The sequence below is a fragment of the Callithrix jacchus genome, chromosome 9 (assembly GCF_049354715.1).
Source record: "Callithrix jacchus isolate 240 chromosome 9, calJac240_pri, whole genome shotgun sequence".
In the NCBI taxonomy this organism is placed as follows: Eukaryota; Metazoa; Chordata; class Mammalia; order Primates; family Cebidae; genus Callithrix; species Callithrix jacchus.
Genome location: NC_133510.1, coordinates 22,378,758 through 22,385,685, shown reverse-complemented (window position 1 = coordinate 22,385,685; position 6,928 = coordinate 22,378,758). Strand labels below are relative to the sequence as shown.

Here is a 6,928-nt window from a genome sequence, read left to right as displayed (position 1 = left end):
TTTTGGTTATAGGGTCTGACCTCCTCCAACATTTTCTTACATAGATCTGGTCCTTCCTTTTCTGTTTCTTTTGAAAAGAAAGATCCTGATAGGTGATCTCTTTGACATCCTTGATTTTCATCTGCCATTGAAGACCTGCTTTTGTGATTTTCCTTGAATTTTTGTTCCAGAGGAGGTTGCAGTGGGTGTTTACAGTGTGTCTTTCAGGGACACCTTTTTATCCTGGAAGGCAGCTCAATACCTTAGTGCTTGCCCCTTCACCGGGTGTTCCTCTCACAGGATACTTATGTGTGCTAGCAGATGTTCTTGCACTCTTCTCTGATCTGTGTCCAATTTATTCCTACCGAGACAGCCACTCTCTGAGAGAGCCCTGCCCGGGAGGAGTGTTTAGTTCAGGTTTATTGGTCAGGTGAAAAACAGAGGAGCCAACACAACAAAACACAAGAAATAACAGAAGCAGTGTATTACTTACAGATCCCAGAGATAAGAGAGCAGCAAGAAAAATTCTGAGGTCAAATGTTCATTATTTGAACTCTCTCTAAAAAAAAAAACAAACTCCTACAAGTATGGAGCAAACTCTGTACTTTTTTTTCTGTCTATTTTGAATCTAATAACTCTTCTATTGGTGTTGAGATAAAATGGATGACTTATGGCACTCCAGCCAAGACTCTTTTAAAAAGTCTTAAAGGGCTTTTAACTCAATGGCCTTACAAATTACAACAGCTTCATTATAACCAACAACCTAAACACCTTTTGGAAATGTAAATGTTTAGTTAAGCTTGTCTGTATGTTCAGGGTGATGGAACAGTTAGTTGAATAATTAATATTATTAAAAAACTAGAAAAATGTATACAAAAAGTTAGGCTCTCAGATTAAACAGATAAAAATGTTGAGCTCAGAGTGATAATGTAAACTGTATCTGTCTGCCACCCAGGTTGCTTTGTCTGCCACACAGGGACCAACAGACAAAGGCAAACAAACAAACATAACTTCTAACGTGCTTCCCCGCTGATTGGTCAACCAAACCAGACCAGCAAGCAAAAAATACCTCCTTGCACATGATTTGGAGGAATGCATCACTGCCTTTTGCTTTTTTCTTTTTTCCCCCTTGAAAAGGTGTTTGTTTGTTTGTTTTGATTAGCTGGGGTGATAAGTCTCCCCTTCAGCTTTTTTTGTCAGCTCTTATAACTATTTTTCACCAGTTCTAACTCCTGCTATTATGACCTGATACTAAAATATTTGTCTTTGTATGAGTGCTCATTAACCTAAGACAATCTGAGTAAAATTTCTTTTTTTTTTCCCACGGTTGGATTTTTATGTTTTATTTCTTAGTTCATTTCAAATGACCTGTATCATGAGAGTACAACTGAGACAGGCTGTTTCCTCTTCACAGATTTTCCAGAAATGGCAGGTTTTGGGTAAACTTGAGTTTTGTTCCACTGGGGGGAGGGTCCCCTAAACTCTCCTCACTTCACCACCTCCCACTAAGTCAGTCCTTTCCCTTCCCTAGAGAGGGTCTTCATCTGACCAGGCTTCCAGCTAAGAAGTTGGCTCCTAAACTTCTTTTCGGAGCATCCAATGGATCCCTTCAGTACCAGGAACTTTCCCATTGGATGGAGTTCCATTGTTACGGACACATTTCCTGTTGTGATGTGAGTTTTAAGTGTAAAAGCAGCTTCTACCTCATGGACACCAACTATCAGGACTTCCGCCCCACTGTGCTAGAGGGGCAGCAACATCAGATCCAACGAGGCACAGCTGCCCGGTGCACAGAACACCCACTTGCTCCAAGCCAGATGTTGCACGCTGAGCCAGAGATGCTTTCCCAAGGAAAGATGGGCAGCAGATGCCAGCTGGGCATGATCCCTTGCCACCTGGGTCCCCCAGCTTGAGCAGGAAGTGACAAAGCAGGGTGCCACCAAGCCCTGCTGCAAGAACACAGCACAAGAGACTAAGGGAGCCCCATGGAGCACACCCCAAGGTCTCGACTGTGAAGGTTTCCTCAGGGCAGGCCCTCAGGGTGCAGCCTCTAAACACTGTGCTAGACTTGGTTTGCAGCTGGTGTTCCTTGACAATGAGGAGGGGCCTTTGCCCCGAATGTGCGCCTCCACCCAGATCGGGGAAGAGGGGCTGCGTGGAGGGTGACGGATGCAGCATCCTGGGTGATGGCTCAATGCCCACTCCTCAAGTGACTCAGACCCGATTCCCCACAGGCAAGGGGAGTGGGGTGGACACGTCCCTGGTCTGGGAGGGCTCTTGGAATCCTTAACATTTTCTATATGAGACACCATCAGAGAGCTGCTCTGCAGTTTGTGGATTTCAGCCAGCCCTCCCTCCTGCCTGGATGACCTCAGCACGTCATCAGCATGAGGTTCCTAGGGTAGAGCCAGGGAGGCGGGACCAGGGTTTCAATGGAAAAGCTGCAGAAAGGCACCTGGCCTCCTGGTGTCCCAGTGCTGGGTGAGATTTGCCTGCCTCTCTTGACGAGGCAGGTTGGACTAGAAGGGCGTAGATGGGGGATCCCCGCGGGATTGCTCTGATCCCTGCTTGCACAGGCAGCTGATTAGAAGGGGCATTTTCCATCATGGCTTGATACTCTTTTGTCCTTGGGAGATCCTCTAAGCTGCCCTTACCAACCTGTGAGCACAGATGGGTGTTCAGGGCTGCCCCTTGAGTCAGTGAAAACCTTTATGGCCATCCACAGAAACAGGGTGACCCACTGTCCCCATGTGCCTGGGTCTGAGGAGTTTTCTGGGACAAAGGAACATCCTGGGCAAACTGGGATGGTTGGTCACCCGGCACAGCAGTCAGGGGGACTGCAGGGGTCCTGCCAGAGAGCTGGTGTGCGCGCAGTGCCCAGGGGAGCTACACCAAACTTCTGGTTGTGCAAGGGTGGCGGGAGGCCACCCCTCCTATGGCACTGGCATGCCAGCCCTGCGGCATGATACGGAGTGCAGAGAAAGGAAGCCAGGAAGGATGAGGCTGGCCACCCTGCTGAGCTCCCTCCCTTCGGGGCCCCTCTGCCTACTTCTCTCAGCTGCTGGGCCTTTCTGTGCTTGGCGAAGATTGGTCTGGGCCTCTGCCCATTTTGCCCTGATCCTCCCCCTAGGGTGCTCTCGGATGGAGTCAGGCTCCTGAGTTTTTCATGGGCACACCTGGCTTAGACCTGCCCTTCAGGAACAGGGGAAAGGCAGGAAGCGGGAAAGGGTTCTGGGGAGGATGGTGTGGCCCCTGCTCTTCTCTGTGCCAGCATGTTCCTGTCTACAGGCCCTGGAGTCACTGTGGCTGGCTGAACCCACTGGGTGAGTGAGCTCTGAGGTAGGGTCAGGAAGTATCGGAGGAACCCTGGGGGAGGAGAAGAGGAGGAGGACAGGTGGGCACTGGCATGGTGGGTGACAGGCAGGGGGCAGGCCCCGAGGGAGTGGGGTGCCCAGGAAACACGTGAGCTCTAGCCGCCGTTCTCCTGTGGGTCCGCCCTGGCTGAAAGCTGAATGGGGACTGTGGGAGATATGGGGCTCTCGAGGGGCCCCAGAGGATCTCAGCAGGCAGGGCCTCTGCAAAAAAGATGCTGTTGTCCCTTGGGTACCTGCCTTCTGCGGAAGGAAAACCTCCAGGTGGTACCCAGCCTGTGCACTGCTCACCCAGGCCATGGATGGGGGAGGGGGCAAGGGAGTTAGGAAATGCACATGCTGCCTCTTAGTGGTTTGGTGGAGGTGAGGGGCACTTGCTCCAGTGGTCTCCACTCCCGAAGGGAGTCAGCCCTGGCCCAGGCCTCCACACTACCCATGGAGAAGGAAAGACATACCAAAGAAAAAGCCAGTTACAGATGAGCCCCATGCCCCTGCCCCCCCATCCCCATCCCCCACCCCACTGCACGACAGCCAGCAGCGAGAAACCCCCTCCTCTGGGACAGCTCAGAGCTATGATACAGGGGTTGATGGTGGAGGCTGGTGGCTGTTGAGGGCTCCACCTCGGTCTCTCCGTTTGTCTGTCTGTAGGTGGGCATGGTCTGTGTGCAGGGCCATCAGAACTTGGCCTCCAGCATCTCCAGGAAGAGTTTGTGCATGGGCACCTTGCCCTGCAGTTTGACACTGTAGAAGTGCCGCACGGCCTTGGCGGCCGTTTGCCCCAGCAGGGGCAGCGTTAGCAGCAGCTTGCCCGTCCTCCGGGGCTCCTAGTGGCGCTGGCTCAGCTCGTAGTCCTGCAGCGCCTCATGCAGCAGGTCCTGCAGCTTCTGGTCAGCCTCCAGATCCTTGATGTACATGGAATCAGAGTTGGCAAAGGCCAGGGCCTTGAGTGTCACAAATTCCTCCTCCACCTTGAGCTTTCTGTACCTGCGCACCAGCTACAGGATGGCCCTGTAGAGCTACAGCAGCCCCGCAAGACGGGAGTGCTCCTTGCCCATGATGTAGTCCTCAGCATACACCAGTTTGTCGTCATAGGGCAGCGAGCAGTACAGGATGCCCAGGCACTCTGCAGCAGGCTCATCTGGTCCCCCAGGGAGAGGTTCAAGAAGCCTGGGATGTGTTTGGCCCAGCCAATGAGGACCACAAGCTCCCGGTCTGCCAGGTCACAGAGAGTGGTCAGGGCCTTGATGTCCCCCTCAGGCATGCCAGGGGGAGGCATGGCATAGAGCTTGTCCGGCTCAGCCACCAGTAGGTATGAGACAATCTTGACCAATGGCTTTTTAGCAGGTGGAGAAATTTGTAAGCTCAGATATGGGCTGCTCTCTGAGTCCAGCCCATCGCTTGTATTATTGGCAGCCTCCACGCACTCGATCAAGGCGCACACCTTCCTTCGGCATCCCCACTTTGAGGCATTTCATGAAGCGGCAGGCCTGGCAGGACTTGTGCCTCCGTTTGGTGATCTCGTACTCGTTGGTGGCCGGGCAGCTGTACTGGATGTTCCCTTGAATGGTCCTCTTGAAGAAGGCCTTGCAAGCCTTGCAGGAGGCCACGCCATAGTGGTAGCCAGTGTCAATGTCCCCGCACACGAGGCACAGGTGCTTGGGGATGGCATTGAACATGTACTCACACTTGATGGCCGAGTCCTCCATGATGCCGGTGGGATGGTCCTCATAGCTCTTGCGGCACGGGGTGCTTCCCAGCCCGGCGCCTGCAAACATGGGTGGTGAGTCCAGACTATTGGTGTGGGTGCCGAGGGCCAGGCCAAAGCCGCTGCTGGTGTCGGACGAGCCACTGGGCTGTTGTGGCTGAGGGCATCGATGCCGGAGGATGGGCTGGACGGCTCAGTCTTGATGAAGGAGCAGCAGCTGGAGCCCAGGTGCCTGTCATCCGAGGACATTCTGTTCAGCAGCCTGTGGACACCGTAAAATTTCTTAAGAGATTTCTGGTTGAGTATATTATATTTTACCATGTAAACACAATATATGACATAATACATGTACATATGGATAAACACACGTAAACACACATATATGCACAAATATAGCTTTTATTTTAGAATTTTAGCCATGAGGCAGTAAAACACACTGAATTACAAAGGCAGTTAGCTTTTAAAAACTGAGTATTGTGGCTCATGCACGTAGTCCCAGCTTCTGAGGAAACTGAACTTGTGTCCAGTAGTTTGAGTCCAGCCTGAGCAACATAGTTAGATCTTTTCTCACAAAAAACAAAAACAATAAAGGCACTTGAATCCAAATTATATTTCTGGCAAAATGGGGCCCGTTCATATGGCTAAACATTAGTTGTCCCAATAGATAAGTAAATGGGCCAAAATTTGGGGTAAAGCAGATTTCATAGCAGTTTGATTTTTAGAAGCCTATTTTTATGCTTTTTTCAATTTAAACGACTGTTCTGTGATTCCTTTTCTGTTTTTTTTTTTTTTTTTTTGAAAAGAAAGATCCTGGTAGGTGATCTCTTTGACATCTTCAATTTTTAACTGCCATTGAAGACCCAGTAAGTCTCCTCTTCACATTTTTGTCAGCTCTTGTAACTGTTTTTCTCCAGTTCTAACTCTGCTGTTATGGCCTGATGCTAAAAGGTTTGTCTTTGTATGAGCACTCATTTACCTCAGACAATCGAGTAAAATTTCCTAAGAGATTTCTGGCTGACTATATTAGATTTTAGGGTTACATTTTTAATGTTTACATTTTAGCTAGAACTGGCTGAATTGTATAAGAAAGCCAAAATCTCAAAGTTTTTCCCCAATTTGATTCAGTACTATTGGATTTTTAAAATGTGTTTAAATTATTCCATCTATCCAGGATACTTCCCACGCTGTTCTGAAAAGCCATGTATTCCCCTGCTCAAGATAACAGTTTTCTTGTTTATATTCCTCTATAATATGTGGTACACTGATAGATTTGGACTTCACTGTTCCCACGTATGATTAAAATCAAGTGCCCTTTTCATCAGGCTCAACCTCAAGGATATCTATATGGGCTTCCCTAAGGAGAAGCAGTCACAGCGAAGGAGTTTTTGTTTTAGTTTAGTTTCTTTTTAAATTTAAATTTAAATTTTTTTTTTTACTTTTTTTGTAACCAGCCTAATAAAAAAGAATTTACGTTTTATGAAGATAATTTTCCAGTGTCATCTTTCTCAGTTTTTTAAATTAGGAAAACAGAACTTTGAGACGTTTGAGTTTTTTAAAATCCATGTAACTTTCTTTAATGCTTTTGAAGTCTTTTTATTGTCACTACGGCTTAATAAATGACTACTATTTTACAGTGACCTATGATTCTGTTTTGAGCAAGTGTTTTGAACCTTTTGATATCTTTGGCAGGATTCCCAAGGACCAGAATTCTAGATTAAGTCTTTTTGAACTAAAATTAACTTTGAAATTTTTTTCTAGCTGAGCCCCTAGAGAGCCTCAAGAACACATCTCTCATCCTGAAGATATTAAATGATTAGGGTTATTTGGTAAATGATATAAAAAGCATAGTCAAATAGTAAGTAATACTAGATCT

The 6,928-nt window shown here is 48.3% G+C and overlaps 1 pseudogene; it reads right to left on the bottom strand.

Moving 5' to 3' along the window:
• Window positions 1-770: 770 nt before the first annotated feature.
• Window positions 771-5,304, bottom strand: LOC108593107 (steroid hormone receptor ERR2-like; annotated as a pseudogene).
• Window positions 5,305-6,928: the final 1,624 nt, after the last annotated feature.